Source organism: Suncus etruscus, chromosome 6, assembly GCF_024139225.1.
Source record: "Suncus etruscus isolate mSunEtr1 chromosome 6, mSunEtr1.pri.cur, whole genome shotgun sequence".
In the NCBI taxonomy this organism is placed as follows: domain Eukaryota; kingdom Metazoa; phylum Chordata; class Mammalia; order Eulipotyphla; family Soricidae; genus Suncus; species Suncus etruscus.
In genome coordinates this window covers 108546987-108564777 of record NC_064853.1, presented here as the reverse complement: position 1 = coordinate 108564777, position 17791 = coordinate 108546987, and the positions used below count along the sequence as shown (strand labels likewise).

General features: G+C 33.3%; 1 protein-coding gene across 3 annotated transcripts in view; it reads right to left on the bottom strand.

Moving 5' to 3' along the window:
• Positions 1-17791, bottom strand: part of FGF12 (fibroblast growth factor 12) — a 575923-nt gene that overhangs the window by 153990 nt on the left and 404142 nt on the right. The window lies entirely within an intron of this gene.

Sequence of the window (17791 nt, the reverse complement as noted above, 5' to 3'; positions counted from 1 at the left end):
ATCTAGGCTTCATTTATGCACACTGATATAGATGTATTGCAAAGCTTTATTATCCTTTATATCAATACATACATGTTATCAAGCACAATTAAAGTACTAAACTCCACGTAGAGCTATGCCTACCTTCAAAATGATGATGATATGATAATGGTGACAATAATAATAATAGAAATGCATATTTGGCTAGAATACCTATAATCTGAGCTAAGTCTACCAACAAGAATAACTCACTTACTCTCTAAAATTATATGCCCACAAACAGGAATAAATTATTCATAAAGCTAAATCATTACCCAAAGAAAAGCAGCATTTTTGATTACTAGACTAGTTTAGATGCAATACTTTGAAGAGGGTAGAGAAAAGTGTATTCTCTGCTAATTGAAACTCAAAGAACACTTTCTATGTTGTTTAATGCAAAACCTTGTAGGGAATACTACAATATAATTATTTTAATTGACAATTCACGTATCTAAAGAAAAGAATATAAGGCACACCATGTATATTACTCCACAGCAGGAATTTAATACACAAATGCAAGGTTTTAGCAAGTAGAGGCTTTTGTCAGAGCTTTACTGGCATATCACACATAATTTGACATTACTCACAATTTAGATGTCTTACATTGGAAAAGTGCTTAACAATAATTAATACTCAGAATGATCATATCATGGGTGTAGGAGAAATAGATTAGAAAACAAAAATTCAAGCAAGAAATGGAATGAAGGCAGCAGTATTTAGAGTAATGAAAGAGATTTTTCAGCATACAAAATCAACAATTCTGTTTAGAAATAATTTCTATTTCTAATACTTTTCCAGCATTGATTATCAAAATGCACAATTTTCTATGTGCTGTTATATCTCCAAACTTCATTTTTGGGTTTCAATAATTTTTTAAAAAAATTTTTGGTGGGGGGGGGCACACCGGTGATGCTCAGAAGTTACTCCTGGCTATGTGCTCAGAAATCGCTCCTGGCTTGGGGGATCATATGGGACTCCAGGGGACACCTTACCACTTTGCACCACTACTTCAGCCCCCAATTTTTTAATTTTTTAATATGTATAAATTCTTTCACTCATTCTAAAATATGGTAGAATACCTGCATTTCTTTAAAAAAAAGACAAGTTTCAGATTTTTTTTTTTTTGATCTATACCACCAATACTGTGGCAGCAGATAAAATTTTCACTAAGGTATGTGTACTTAAGCTCAAAGTGCATAGTACACAGCACTCTAACTCTTCAGAAATCTTTACTGAGCAAAAAATTAATAAAATTTATGCTTTATTCATTCATTTATTCATCCAAAACTTTTTTTATTAAGTATTACAATTAGTAAGGCACTGAATTATAGCAAGAAAAAAGTATTTATCACAGATTACATAATATTTAAATTAATCAGAAACACCAAAAAACAATGATTAAAGAATATAATACTTGGAAAGGAACATAACATAAGGTGCTAATTGTTCTATTTAGTTAGGAATCCAAATGCTTGTTTAACATAGATTTTACTTGGTCATCGTAGGCAGAGGAAATTCATAGGAAGAGGAATTTGGAAATATTAATCCAGACTAAAAGATGGTCACTATTTCCTATTGCCACCATTGTGGGATATTTTGTAGCTTAAGAAAATACCAGTTTTGACAATTTGTAAATTCAAACAGGACTCATTTTGCTGACTAATTTTGGAAAAGAATGGCTTATTATTAGTATACAAATTGGTTGTATGTAAATGTGTACTTTTTAATATTTTTTTATTTTACTTAATTTTTTTTTGGTTTTGGGTCACATTTGACAGCACTCAGGGGTCACTTCTGGCTCCATGCTCAGAAATTGCTCCTGGCAGGCTCGGGGGACCACAAGGGATGCAGGGACTCGAGCCACTGTCCTTCTGCATAGAGGCAAACACACTACCTCCATGCTATCTTTCCAGCCCCTAAATGTGTACTTCTAAAGTGCTTGAATTCATTAATTTATTAATATATTTTAAATATTCCTTATAATTTCCCCTTCATATGTGTACTGTAATAAAAATAGAATAATTTAATCATATTCTGACATGATTTAAAAATAGGTGTGGGCACCATAGTTGATCATATTAGAAACATCTACTATGTTTATAGGAATTTCTGAAATATGCATTTAGATGCTTAATTTTTTTTTTTTTGGTTTTTGGATCACATCTGGCAGTGCTCAGGGGTTACTCCTGGCTCTATGCTCAGAAATCGCTCCCGGCAGGCTAGGGGACCATATGGGATGCCGGGATTCAAACCACAGTCCTTCTGCATCTAAGGCAAATGCCTTATCTCTGTGCTATTTCTCAGGCCCAATATATGCTTAATTTTTCAAGGGAAGGTATGCAAATTATGGTCTACAATGAGGTTGCAATCAAAACAGAACAAACATTTATCAATAATAAGAAGCAAACTACTTACAAAAGTAATAACATGAACAGATCTGAAAATAAAACCTATGTTGAGAGATAGAGAGCAATATATATACTGTATGTCTATTGTACTTACATGACACCACTTATGGCTAAATAAAAAAACAGGAATGATTTTTGGGGTTGTGGGTGGAAGGGGAAAATGACTCAGAACACAAACAATAGAACTTTGGAGGATGATGGAAAAGGTTTGTATGTTACTTCTGATGATTTTGACATCGTATTTGTCATGTTATTTGACATTTGTCAAATTTGTCACATGAAAAAAGGTTGATTTCATAGTGTGAAATTATGTCCAATAGTTTTTACTAAAAACCTCAGGGCAAATACAATAAAACAGATTATAGCAATGTTGACTACACTAAATTGCTTATTAAGATAAATATCCCTTGGCCAGAGAGTTAGAAGAGTGGAAATGCACTTGCCTTGCAAGATGCCAAACCAGTTTCAATTCTCAGATCTACATATAGATCCTTGAGAATGTGACCAAAAAACCCATTCACATCCCCCCCTAAAAAAAGAAGGAAAAAGTTAAACACTTCCTAAGGAGGAGTAATCGTCAATAATGATGATCTGAATGCCCCATGAAAATTTAGATTTTTCCCTAGATACAATCTTCAAGGCCCAAAACTGTCAGTACCAGGCACAAAATATAAGTGCTTGAACAGCTATCTGACTCTGAGACTAATACTCTTTCTAATTTGCAACAGACATTGATTCTATTAGATATTTATTGAGAGAATCTACTTTCAGCATTGAAATTAAAAAAGCTTTCTTAGTACTAATTACAGAAGATTGACTGCAACAACTGTGATGGAGCAGAACTTCTAGAACCATATAGAAAGAATCTGTCCTAGGCTGTGTCCTATGACCTGTGCAAATGCAAAGATCTCTAATTATAAAGAACTGAGTTTGTCAGCCACAATTGAGCAGAACATTTCCTGACACCATAAAAAGACCTTGGGGTTCGATAATGAGCATATCTGGAGCCCATAGTTGTTCCCATGACAATATGCTTCAAGGGTGGAGAAACCCTGTATCTCTTAGACCAAGGGAATTTCCTTTCTAATTTCCCCAATACTTACTGTGCCTATGCAAGACAAAACAAAACAAAAAAACAAAACAAAGAAACAAACAAACTACAAACCCTTGCCACACCAGCCCTCCTTCATTTTTTTTCTTTCTTCTTGGTTTGTTGTTGTTGTTGTTGCTGTTGTGTTTTTGTTTTTGTTTTGTTTTTCCCCTTCTTTTAAATTGATATTTATAAATTCTAGGCGGACTCCTCCAGGCTTTCTTTTTTTTTTTTTCCCAACAGAACCACAGAACTTAAATCATCTTGTTGTGCCTCTACAACAAACTATACTCAAAGGGGACCTGTTACACTAGCAGTTCAAGGGACAAAGGGAGGAAGTATAGGATGCATGATGGGAACAGGATTGGAGGGAGGACAACACTGGTGGTGGGAATGGCCCTAATTCACTGTCACTATGTACCTTAGAGATAACTGTATAAGAATTGTGATCCGTATTGGTCACATTAAAATTATTTTTAAATAAGCTTTCTTAGATTTTTATGGATTTTTAAGTATGTTTATAATTTCTGTCCTGCACTCATTGTTGTTCCATTATATTTTTCCCTGACACTCATTTTTCCATTTAACCCACTGGGACCCATTTTCTAGATGGTGTGTGATCATCTCTCACAAAAGCCACATGAAACATCAGCAAAGCCTAAGGGAGCAAAGGCAACACTCTCTGCCACCTTGAGACTGGCTAAGGAAGACACTGGTCCCACATGAGTAGGCTGGAAAATCTTACATACTCTGTCACATGGCAGCTCTCCTCACACTACTTGCCCCCAGAGGTACATATTGAATTACAACAATCTATATTAAATACCAATATATTCGTGTATATCCAACTTAATGCCCAATTTGAATACTTGCTTAAATACACCTGTTTTGAGACCAATTATACAGCGATTTAAAATTCAAAGATAGACTTATCTAAAAATAACCATAGGGTTTACATAATATGTTTTTATTAAAACCGCTGTGATTTTAAAGCTTTTTCATAGTTGCATTTCAGACATTCAATATTTCAAGACCAATCCTACCACTAGTGTCAAACTCCTTCCACCAATGTTTACAGAGTAGATTCTATTTCCCCACCTTCTGTCCCCAGCCTGCCAACATAACAGGCCCTTTTTAAGTTTTGATTGCTGAAGTTTGAGTCTCTTGATTTCACTGTTGTTGACTCTGGTTTGAATATTTAGTTCTTTCCTTTCTTAACACCACTAATGAACCTCTTGATCCTTGTCTCTGTTCCTTTCATATTTGTGTTTTTCATCCTCCACTCAATTTCTTTCCTTCTTGCTAAACTCTGGAGCCCAGAGTGTTCTTGACAACTCCCATTTAAACCCTTTCATTTTTTCTACATGGATTTTGATTTAAACACAGAAGTACATCTACCTATGACAAACATAAAAATTTTGCACAGTGAACCTACTCACCTTCTAGCTATGCCTTGACGAGGCTCTGACTCTGAGTTGTATGAAAAAAGTAAATTCTGCTTTATCCCAAAGGCAAATGGGAATAGTACTGGTGGAACCAGGAAGCCACCAGGTTTGAGCCCTATTATGCCTACCCACACACATACTATTGGACCTGAGAATCTTTGGGAGTGGTCCTTGTCAAAGAAGACAATAAGGATAACCCATACTAGGAAAAAAAGTAATTATGAAGACTGTACTATTGAAGTTTCCAAAGAGATGATAAAGGAAGCCTTTAAAAACACAAGAGAGTGGATGAGTACAGGAAAAATTGCCTATGGAAAGTTTTGCCAGAAGTTTTACATTAAATAAAGCTTTATATTAGGAAATAAAGAAAAATTAATTAAGCACAGTAAAGAAACTCCAGGCAGATAGATCAAGATATGTAAAGTCATAATGGAAAAAGTGAATATAATATTTTTTTTACCTTTCTACAGCATCTATTAAAGTCACATTGCAGATAAACAGGATTTTAAACATGGGAAGTCATTCAAAACAAACAATTCTCATTCTTTTATCAAATTCCTAAAGGGACCATTTTACACTCCCATTTGTATTGCTAGGAAAATGATGTGTACCCTAATTTAAAAGAAATAGTTCTAACTCCTTTTAATCAAACAATATATCACTCACTCTCTCTAAAGCAGCAACAAAAGTCTGCATTTCAGTTGTTAATTGGAATTTACTTATTCCTCTGTAAGGTACATGAATATGATCTATCAGCAACTAAAAATTAAGCAAAGAAAAGAGAGGGATATGACCAAAAAAAAGGGCTTCGTGATGCCAATGAAATGCATCAAAACTGGAGATGTTGTCATCTTAGTTGATAAAAAATATTACTTAAAGAATGTCTTTGCGGGCCCAGAGAGATAGCACAGCGGCCTTTGCCTTGCAAGCAGCCAATCCAGGACCAAAGGTGGTTGGTTCGAATCCCGGCGTCCCATATGGTCCCCCGTGCCTGCCAGGAGCTATTTCTGAGCAGACAGCCAGGAGTAACCCCTGAGCATCGCCGGGTGTGGCCCAAAAACAAAAACAAAAGAATGTCTTTGCCAAGATTAGAACACATTACTTTGCTAGTGACTGCCAACCTAGCTCAGCTGTACTCAGAAATGCCTGGCTGACAGGCTGCTGCAGAGAAATGGCAATCCCTCCTAGCAACAGATGAAGCCAATTGAAAGCCAGCAACAGTAATCCTTGCTGTTAACTGCAGTGATATCTCATTTATCTGGAGACTCCAGTAAAGATTGTGCAATGCAGAAGATAATTACTATGAGTCTGAAATTGACATTCCCAAGCACCAGAAACTATTAGATTTTGCCTAATTTAATCAGAAATCTGTCTCAAATTACACATGAATGGAGCTTATTTTATGAAAAAATACCACAGTGTTATATATATATGAGATTATATATCATTATATGAATGAATAGATCTAAAGTTGAAGAATAGATTTTTTTATGCCCTATCATGTGTTCTTAGACATCATAATTCCCTGGATCTTAAGCCACCTTTTCTGAAAGGATAAGTAACCTAACCTAGCATACCTTATGGAGGTGTTATGTGAATCACAAATAACAGTAGATATCAAAGGCGTACAAAACTACCAAGCACTATATAAATAAACATTACCTATATATTTGAGTATAACCCGAACTCGACTTATACTCAGGTCATACAGGTTATTTGACTCGGTGTGCTCATGTAGTGTCCACTCATCTTCTGCTGTCTGCTGGAGGGGGCAGTGTTTCAGCTCAGTCCACAAGTCACAGTTGAACTGAAGAGGTAGGTGGTTGAACTCAACTGAGTGCCACTGAACTATTTTTTTGTTTGTTTGGTTTAGTTTTTGGGCCACATCCGGTGATAGTCAGGGGTTACTCCTGGCTCTGCACTCAGAAATCACTCCTGGCTTGGGGACCATATGGGACACCCAAGGATTGAACCGTGGTCCATCCTAGGTTAGCACATGCAAGGTAGAGGACCTACTGCTTCTGCCACTGCTCTGGCCCTGCCACAGAACTATTTAACCCACAATATTCAATGGCACATTTAATTAAGTGAAAAAACCACTTGAGGCAGTAAAGTCGTGTAAATACATTTTTATAAATTCTAAATCCTTATAAAAAGGGATTTTGGAGTATAAGGATTCAGGATTTTAACCATTTATTTACAATGTTTTTCTCTCTTAAATGGTTTATTTATTTTATTAAAATTGACACTGAATACTATGGGTTTATGTGGTATGTTAATGGTATGGAGTAAATCATGTATTTTAAATGTAGTCATGTATTTATTTATTTACTGATTCCTCAATTATTGTAAATGTTTTGGGTATATATATTTATTTTGCTGCATTTTCCACATAGGCTAATACTCGAGTAACTAAGTTTTCCTAAATTTTAGGGTAAAATTTGGGAGGTCAACTTATAGTTGGGTCGTTTATACAATAACTAAAATTTTCTCACTATTAGAAAATCAGTATTTAATATATTTAATAGCTTAAGCTCCCATTTCAAGACTCTCAGGAATCCTCATCTTTATTTCCTCACCTGGCCAAGACAGATAATGCAAATTTTTCATTTAGAGAAGCCTGTGAAGACTGGGTGAATAAATTTAGAGTCCAAACATGTATTAAGTATTTCAAAATGTTAATTAACATAATAACTATCATTTTTCACCCCACACGTTAAGACTGTGAGAGGTGGAAAAGTTGTTAAATTGGATAGTTATCATTTCTACAAAAATTTGAGCTACAGAATTCAAGATATACGAAGAGGTCTTACACAGTTCTCAAAGCCCTCCATAGCATGTTGATATATTATACACATTAGAGATTTATCTGAAACTTTCTAGAGTTGCTCTTGTGCATTAAGCCCTGACATCTCTTTTGTTGCTTTTAGCCATCTCTGTTATAATCCCAAATCACTATTTTCCTTGTAATACACATAAGGTCTAATCCTTGAATGTCTCAATATGCTATCCTGATAAGCATGTAACCCATTCCTTAAGCATTTCTAGGCAACTATTGTTTTCCATCTTATTGACAATTTATTACCCTATATATAAATGGGACAGATTGCCATTACTGTTGCTTAAGAGGTTATAGGCTTTATACAACTTTATTTTAACATTTAATACATTTAAATTTTTAATACTAACAACAGTTTAGAAGAGATCAGGATTTTTCCAAATCCCAAACAGCAGACTAAGATTTGTAGGTCCAGATTCTAAAATAGCCTTCATTTCATAGCACTACTACTCCACATTAATTGTTGGAGACACTACTTATTCTGCTCTCAGAACTTTGCCTGATCTTATCCTAAATTTTTATTCTTGTATTATCGACACAGACTACAAGCTTTTTGAAAGGAGACGTTTTATATCCTCCTTTGTCATACTCATACCCAAAGAATCTAGCTACTCAATATATTGCAAGGATTCTATGAAAGTCATCCTTACTCCACTAAATAAGGAATAAGTATGCATTAGAGGGGTGAAACCAAATGAGAGGTAAGTTAAATTTAAAAGGCAAGAAAAGATGAATAGAGGGAAGGAGAAGAGCAGATAGATGGAAATAAAACAAGAAGAATATAAAAATATAAACAGATGACACAGATGGTTGACTAAAAAAGTTTATTGGATGACTTTTCATACTGAGTATTATCTTTTATTGTAATCCATTGCTCCACCTCTAGATACTTAGAATAAACGTACTATATAGAGAACACCGGGGTATAATGGAAATTAAGTAGCTTAAATTCTCATGCAAAGTTTAAAAACTATAAGAAAATAAAGAGAGATAAAATAGCTTGGGGAGGGGGTTGTTTTTCTTCCTTTTCTACAAAGACATCCCCAGACAGACACTCTCTCCTGAGTTCTTTTATCTTAAAATTATACTCTCATTCTTTTAGACTTAAAATTAAGCCAACATTTTAGTTTCAAGTAAAAATTATAAATGAAGAATTTTCTTTTATTTGTATTTTTCAAATCTCTATATTTTTAAAATAAATTATTTAAGCACCATGGGATGAGGGATAGGAAGACCAATCCATGGTAGGAATAATGCCACAAAGAGCAGTGAGTGCAATTAAGAAAAGAGAAAGGTCCATTATGACAATGATAGTTGGAACTTTCCACACTGAATAAAAAGGGTGCTGAAAGGGGTATATTAATAATTTTCTTAAACATAAATTCAAAACTGCTGGAAGTATTGGAACATGGAATTGGGGCCACTAGAGGGAGGGTTAGACCACTCTAGGACTATTCTTAATTCTGCTCAAGAGTAACTCATGGTGATTTTCATGGGAGCATATACAGTGCCAGAAATTAAATTGGAGTAAACTACATGCAAAACAAGTACTCACCTCCTATACTATGTTTCTGGACCCTTGAATATTCATTTTAAATAGATAAAAGAAATCTAGCTATAAAATTTTAAAATTTTATATCAGACACTGATATTAATAACCTCTACAACATTTGAGTTACAACATTTCTAATAGTAATAAATTAAGTGGTATGATTAACCTCTCTGGTTTTCAATAATATTGCATCCAACCTCAAAGGTACACATATTAATGTACAAAATACACAGATGTGTTCTGGATTCCTGCTTTTGTTTAAATTATCTCTATCACAAGTTAGAAGAAAAAAATGTGTAAAGTGGGAACTCAAAAAAATAAATGGCTATTTACTAGTAGCCAGGCGAGTAAAGTTAGCAATTTTGCTCTGCCAATGATTGAGAAAGGATATCATTTTCTTGACTTGCATCAAGTTGAGTACTAAAAATGTGGCCAGGGAAAGACCTTCTGCATATGTTAAGAATAAGAAATTTTAGAAAAGGGCCTATATGGGTACATGGAGAAATAATTAGATATACATTGCTTCCCTCCTCAGATTTTGGTGGTCAGTAGACTAAGTGAGAATACAAAGTAAAGATTTGTTTTGAAAGCAAAAAGTATGAGTATTTTATTTAAAAAAATCTAGTCTTAGTACAACAGAAGGCATGGGTAAGAATTATGAGTGAAAAGCACATCATAAAAGGGCTTAAAGGATAAATGCCAGTAAGGGAAATAATTTTTTATAAACTATGAAATACATTTAACACCTACAGTAATGACTCCCATAATAAGTAAAGCAGTTTAATGACAGCATCATCTTGCATACCTTATATTATGGCTATATTTAGCAATAATTTAACCCTCAAAATCCTATTTATCAATTGAAGGCTCAAAAACTTAAACTAGAATGGGAAAGTGCTAGATAGTAAGTAGACTTAGAAGATCTCTCATTACAGTAACAAGAATTAAAAAATAAAACAATACAAGGGACAGATTGTCAGGAAAACAGGTAATCTGAGATTTAACTTTTTAAGAAAACTGATCTGCACATTAAAGATACCAGTGAAGCATGAACAAAGAATTTTACACATTAATTATCTTTATCTTTCTTTCTTTTATACAACTTCATTTTATTTGTTTTGAACTGTTAAATTAATCTCCCAAAATAATTTGGAATGATTAATTACTTCCTTAAGTATTTTCATTTGAGTCTTTAAGTTTGCATAACTCCATTTTTCATTCTCACATCTTAAACAGTGGGAGTATGCCTATGTCTATTTTGTAAAGGATACTGCCTCCTTTCATAAACAGATATGAAGACCAAAAACATATTTAAGAAGCTTAATATTGGGAAACAGAGAAGACAGAGATTAAAGCATTTTCCTTGCATACAACGACACAGTTTTATCCCCACCACCACATATGCACACCCCACATCCCACATCAAGCACAAAAAACCAGGACTTTCATTAACATCACTGGTGTTGCTCAAAAAATGTATCCCAAAAGAGATACAGACATCGATTATAAATAAAAACAATAAAAACTACTACTCTAAGGGGCCGGAGAGATAGCATAGAGGTAGGGTGTTTGCCTTGCATGCAGAAGGACGGTGGTTCGAAAACCTGGCATCCCATATGTCCCCTGTGCCTGCCAGGGATGACCCAGGATAACCCCTAAGCAAAGCTGGGTGTGACTCAAAAAAAAACAAAAACAAACAAAACTACTACTCTATACTTTATAAACATTTTAGATTATATTACTATGATAATATAATAATATTATAATGCCAAAATTATAACTGAATGATGAATTAGTAGACACCACTATATGTCCCCCACTGCAAATGTATATACTAACAATGGTAGCAACAAATATGTAATTATAAAAAGCATGCTATGTATCTTTAAACATTATATAAGGTTTTGAACTTAAAATCTGCTTAAAATATTCATACTCAAAGCTGCACCATAATTTGAAGTTCCCAAATGTATGTAAAGAACTCTGCTGCAAAGCACTAAAATGTGCATTGCTAAATAGATACATAAATTTCTATACCTTTTTTTTTTGTTAAATAGCTCCAAGATGCAATTTTAAGGTGCTAAGTATTCAAGAATATATCAGACAACATTATAAAATTGAGTCAAAGAGGAAGGAAAATATATTCTATGATTTAAACATGCTTATCCAAATGTCTTCTTTAAATGTCCTAAAATAATAATTTACAAGTTGATCCTCAGTAAATCAATTCACTATTATTAATCTAACAAATAATAATCCTGTTGCATATATTCTTTTCATAACTATCATTCATCCCATGCTATTTACAGTCAGTTTATTTCACAGTAAAAAAACAGGTTCTACTCTTTTATTTTTTCACATTTTGCTCTCAAAAAAAAGCACTAAAATGTTGTAATCCCTTCCCAATTGTGAGAAAATTCACACATTGACATTACTTTAAGCAAGTAAAAACTATAATCCAATTAATGTGACAAAAATTCATCAGGAAAAAATTCTTTAATTTTATAACTATTGTAAAATTATCCTATTAGTATTTTAAATAAAATAGGCTTCTTTTTGAGTATATTTTCTGGGTTTGGGAAGGGAAAAGCACACCTATCTGTGATCAGGGATTCCCCCTGGAATTACTCCTGTTGTTGCTCGAGAGACCCTTAAGGGATGATGGAGATCAAATCCAATCCACATAGGCCACATGTAAGACAAATGTCCTACCTGCACTACCTTCCAGTGGTCCTCAAACTATGGCCCGCGGGCCACATATTGTATTTGTATCTGTTTTGTTTCTTCATTGCAAAATAAGATATATGCAGTGTGCATAAGAATTCGTTCATAAGTTTTGTTTTTACTATAGTCAGATCCTCCAATAGTCTGAGGAACAGTGAACTGGCCCCCTGTTTAAAAAGTTTGAGGACCCCTTGTAGACCCACAATATTAGCTCATGAAATAATAGCACTAGAAAGAGGTCTGGGAAGTGGCTCACGTAGCAGAATGCATACTTGCATGTTCAAAGAGCTGGATGCTATTCCTGGTACCACATGCACCCCAGAATATGGCTGGGTAGAATATCAGCATTGCCAAATATAGCTCAAACAACACACCTAACAGCACTATTGCATAAGAACTAAATACTATACACTTAATTTTTTCAAAATGTACACCATAATGGATTTTAATAGAGTTCTGCAAACATTTCCAAATCAACTTACAATGTTCAAAGCTTCCAACAGCATCTCTGTAGCCTAGCAGTAATCATCCCAATTCAATTCTATACAATTATTAATCAAATTCTTATTTTTGTCTCTGTAGCGTTGTCCAACCTGGATATTTTATATACACAGAAATACATATATATATAATTTTTGTCTATGTTTTTTAAACAATACCTACATAGCTCAGGTCTTACTCCTGTCTCTGAGCTCAATGATCACAACTGGTCATGTTTGAGGATCATTTGATGTGCCAAGGATGAAGTATAGATAGGCTTCATGCATGTACGATAAGCTCCACAAGCCCTGTACTATTTTTCCAGAGCAATAAATTATCTTCTGCGATTGTCTTTTTTAAGTTATTCTTTCCATATTATTTTTAACATAATATATTCATGATTCATTCATGCTAGAGCATGAATCAGATGAACATTCATGTTGTTTTCATTATTTGTTATTATAAAATAAAGCTGCTATTACTATAAGGCCTGTGTTTAATCTTTTGAGGAACTAATGAACTTTTTTTTTTCAAAATGGTCGGATCATTTTACATCTCCAATAGCAGTGCACTGAAGATTCCAATTTCACTATATTTTACTTGGTCCTAGTAGTATCAAACATCTTTTTGATATAATCATTTTAGTGGTTATGAGGTTGATTCTCTTTGTGGTTTTAAATAGGGGTTTGCAAGGCAGGCACCTGGTCACTGAGCTATCGTCTACCTTTTCATTTGCATTACCCTGACTGATAATAATGTTGAATATTATTAAGTGATTTCCTTGAAAAAGATTACTTTAATTATGTGCTTTAGAAGTATTTTTATTCAGATACTTTGTACACTTGAATTAACTTTTCTTATTTTCACTTGTAATTTATCTATTATAGATACATGTATTTTTATCAGATAAATTACTCAGAATATTTCACACTTGTTCTGAGGTGTCTTCAATTTCCTTATGTTTTTTGAAACAAAATGTTTTTAATTATGATGAAAACAAAATCACCATTTTCTTTGTTACCTGTATTTTGGTTATTATAGATAAGAAACCACTGTTCAATATAGGGTCACAAAACTTTATGAATTACTAAAAAGTTTTATAGTTTTAGCTCTTACTTTTTAAGTATATTATTTGTTTAACATTACATTGTTCTATGTGCCTGATTGTTATGTTTAGAGATTCATATTTATGTTGAACAACAGTGATAAAACTAGAAATATTTGTCTTGTTGCAATTTTTCATGAACTGAAAACACATTACTTTTACAGACCCACCAGCATTTGTTTCTTCTTGAAAAAAAAAAAACCTGGGGGAAAGAGAGGGAAAAAAAGCAAAAAAATAAATAAATAAATAAATAAGTAAAAGATAGATATAAGCCAGAAGGAAAATAAAATAAGGTAGAACTAAAAGACATAGAGATAGAAGTAATATAGAAATTCATATAACATAAAAATAAAACAAATTATATAGCTGTAAAACACCTGAAATTGTACAGTATTATAAATCAATAGTGAATTAATGCCATTTGACATATATTTTAAAAAGTATGCAACACAGGGGCCGAAGAGATAGCACAGCAGTGTTTGCCTTGCAAGCAACCGATCCAGGACCTAAGGTTGTTGGTTCAAATCCCGGCATCCCATATGGTCCCCCATGCCTGCCAGGAGCTATTTCTGAGCAGATAGCCAGGAGTAACCCCTGAGCACTGCTGAGTGTGGCCCAAAAAACAAACAAACAAAAAGTATGCAACACAAAAGTAAAACTATATAAAATTAAACAGATGAGCAAATGAAAATACATGAATATTAGAAACAGTACCAAAAAATAAAAGAAAACTATGGGACCAGAGAGATAGTATTTGTGTTAAAACACTGGCATGGAACACAAACTCCTCTCAATCCCAGATGCCACTTATAGTCACTCACGCACTGCCTGAAAGATTTCTGAGGACAAAGCCAAGAGTAAGGCTTGAACACTTCAAGGTGTGCAGCTTCACCCTAACCCACAAACAAAATATAAACATATGACAGAAGAGAAATAAAGCATTTTGTGCTTTTTCCCTTCTTCTGCTTGTATTTACTTTCTCTGATAAGGAGGTTAATTGAATTCCACCTCCTTTAAAATTTTTTAGACATCATATCTAAATTAAGTTCATTGTATTCTATAGTGAAAAAGCATTGCTCTATTTTATAACATTAAAACTAAAACAAAAATTGCCAAGTTTGTGTACAAGTTGTATTACTTTACTCCTACACTGGAAGATTTTTTTTTCTATTTTATTTCCCATAGATAAGACAATCTGTGTCACATTATCAATTCTAAATAAATAGGAAAAAAAATAGGTAAAACAGGTGCTTGAGAATAGCTGCTGATCTCCAGATTTTCAAGAAAGGCTATATTGAAATGGCAGAGAACAGAGAGGGTCAAAAAAAAAAAAAAAAAAAAAAAAAGAAAAAGAAAAAAGAAAAAAGAAATGACAGAGAATAGAGAACCATGTCTATACAAACACAATAAAATCCAGAGTTGCTTTCAGCACCTTTATTATTTCTCATAATTCCAAAGGATTTGTCAGTAAAATTTTCATTGTCATTAAAATTTAAGGATAAAAGTTAATGTAGGGGACGAATGGTAGCATAGTGGTAGCATAGTGGTAAGGCATTTGCAGGGGCTGACCCAGGATGAACATGGGTTCGATCCCTGGCATCCCATAGTTCCCCCAAGCAAGGAGTGATTTCTAAATGCAGAGCCAGGAGTAACCCCTGAGTATTGCAGGATGTGGCCCCCCAAAAATAAATCCGCAAAAGTTAATGGAATAAAGCTTAAGTATTTTCATCCTAGCTACAGAGATGAATTTAAGAGAAACACTCTAGCAATCTACAGTAGAAATCTAATAAGTAGAAAGCTTTTGTCTCCAAATGCCATGTGATTTCTAATCCCTTTCACACAAAGAAAGTCACAGAATTATGATTCAAATCATGTTGTATTCTAAAGTTCATATTCTTTTTTTTTTTTTTCGTTTTTTTTTTTTGGGTCTCACCCGGCAGTGCTCAGGGGTTACTCCTGGCTCCATGCTCAGAAATTGCTCCTGGCAAGCTCAGGGGACCATATGGGACGCCGGGATTAGAACCGATGACCTTCTGCATGAAAGGCAAACGCCTTACCTCCATGCTATCTCTCCGGCCCCTAAAGTTCATATTCTTAAATAATGCTTAATACTGTCTGACACATGAATGACTAAAAGAACACAATCAAGATGCTTTATATATATATAATTACATGTTGGCTTAAGGTGATTAATGGCAATATAGAAAGAAACAATATGGAATTTAGCATCATTTTTAAATGATTTAAGTAAAGGTTCTCATGTTGATATTACAAGTGTAATGCTATTTTAAATTTTCAATGAAGAATGCTATTAGGAATGCATATGCTAATTTTGTCACTTAAGACTAACCTTTATTAATATTTTCCAGAAATTATAAACTTTAAAATAAGAGTAACAGTACTTATGCTGAAAATATCATAAAAATAATAATTACTGATGTCTACACAATGATTTCTTTCTTCCAAAAAAAGACAACATATTATCAACAGGTAAATACATAAAAGCATGTTAAGTTTTTGTAGTCAACAGTTGCCAGATGTTTAGAATTTCATATTTCTTCTATTTCTATGATTTCATAATTCTTCAATTTTTCTAAAAATAATATTTAAAAGAATATCCTAGGTCAGTTAATCAGTATATATAGACATAAAATAGATAAGTAGATAGATAAACAGAGATAGATAGATAGATAGATAGATAGATAGATAGATAGATAGATAGATAGATAGATAGATATTAGGAGTAAAACTAAAGAAAGAGAATAAGATATTCTCTTCTAGACACTATGACTAAAATATTCACCTAAGATAAAATAAAATTTTATAGTTAAAGAATACAAATGAAGACATATTGTAGATATATTTACAACTGTAGTGAATATATGGAAACCTAACTGGTGAACAAGTCTCTGTAATGTAGCCTAGAATTTCCATATGTTCAACTGCTATAAAATTTACAGTTCTATAAATGAGTAGATATTAATGACGAAGGTATCCTCATTCCTCTTACTCTTTTTTCTTCTTTTTTTTTACTGAGACAATATGAATTACAAGTCTCTCACAGTTGTATTTCAGTTACGTAGTGATAGTGAATTAGGGCCATTCCCACCACCAGTGTTGACTTCCTTCCACCATACTTTCCTACATGCATCCCATACGCCTAAAAGGTCCATTTTGTGTAGAGTTTTTTATAGTTTGGGTCTCTTGATTCTACTGTCTTTGACATTGGTTTGGGTATTTAGGGTTGACCATTTTTTATTTCCACTCAATGCACCTCAGACCTCTTGATCCATGAGTCCCATCCACTTTTTTTTTCTCAGCTTGTAGGAAGACATATAAATATGAGGCAGAACAAGATGAATCATATCATTCCTTTTACTCTTGGTCTCTACTAATACTGCAGTTTCCAGAGATACCACTCAATCCAATAGATAGTTATGCAAACGACTCCAATTTAAAAATAAATTTAAGTCAAGAGTCAGTTGATGAGGACACTCAACTTATAACATGAAAATAGTTTGCATTTCTATTCAATGTATTTTTTTAAATCTATAATTATTCTCTAACACAGAATAAAAATACTTCTAGGTGACTTTCATCTTTGGAAAACTTAGCGATTAATTGCTCCCAAATCCACCACTTTCATAAGTATTTAATAAAAAACAAACAAACATGATAACATCTCCTTTTAAAACTACAATATCAGTACCAATAAAGAAATTTGCACAATATAATTCCTCGTGATTTTTTTTCATATGTCATACCTATTCAGAGCTGAATCAGTTAGATGAAGTAGAAAATACAGTCCCAATTTTAAAAATTTACAAAAACAATAAAGCCAGATGGCCTCTGAGAATTGCTGCCAGAATCAAAATGCATATTATATATTCATCTGACAATTCAATGAGATTTGAGCAGATACATTTTACATGTAAATTTCAGCTTTCTGTGCTAATATCTATATTAATTTATATTGGGTATGTTCTGTTTTCAAATTTCAGAGAGCTTGCATTAAAAATAGGTAAGAGACTAAAAGCAAAAATTAATTTTAATAAAAGCAAAAATAGGAAAGATGGAGATAAATGTTTTCAAGTACAATATATGGCTACTATTTTTAATTACAGAAATAG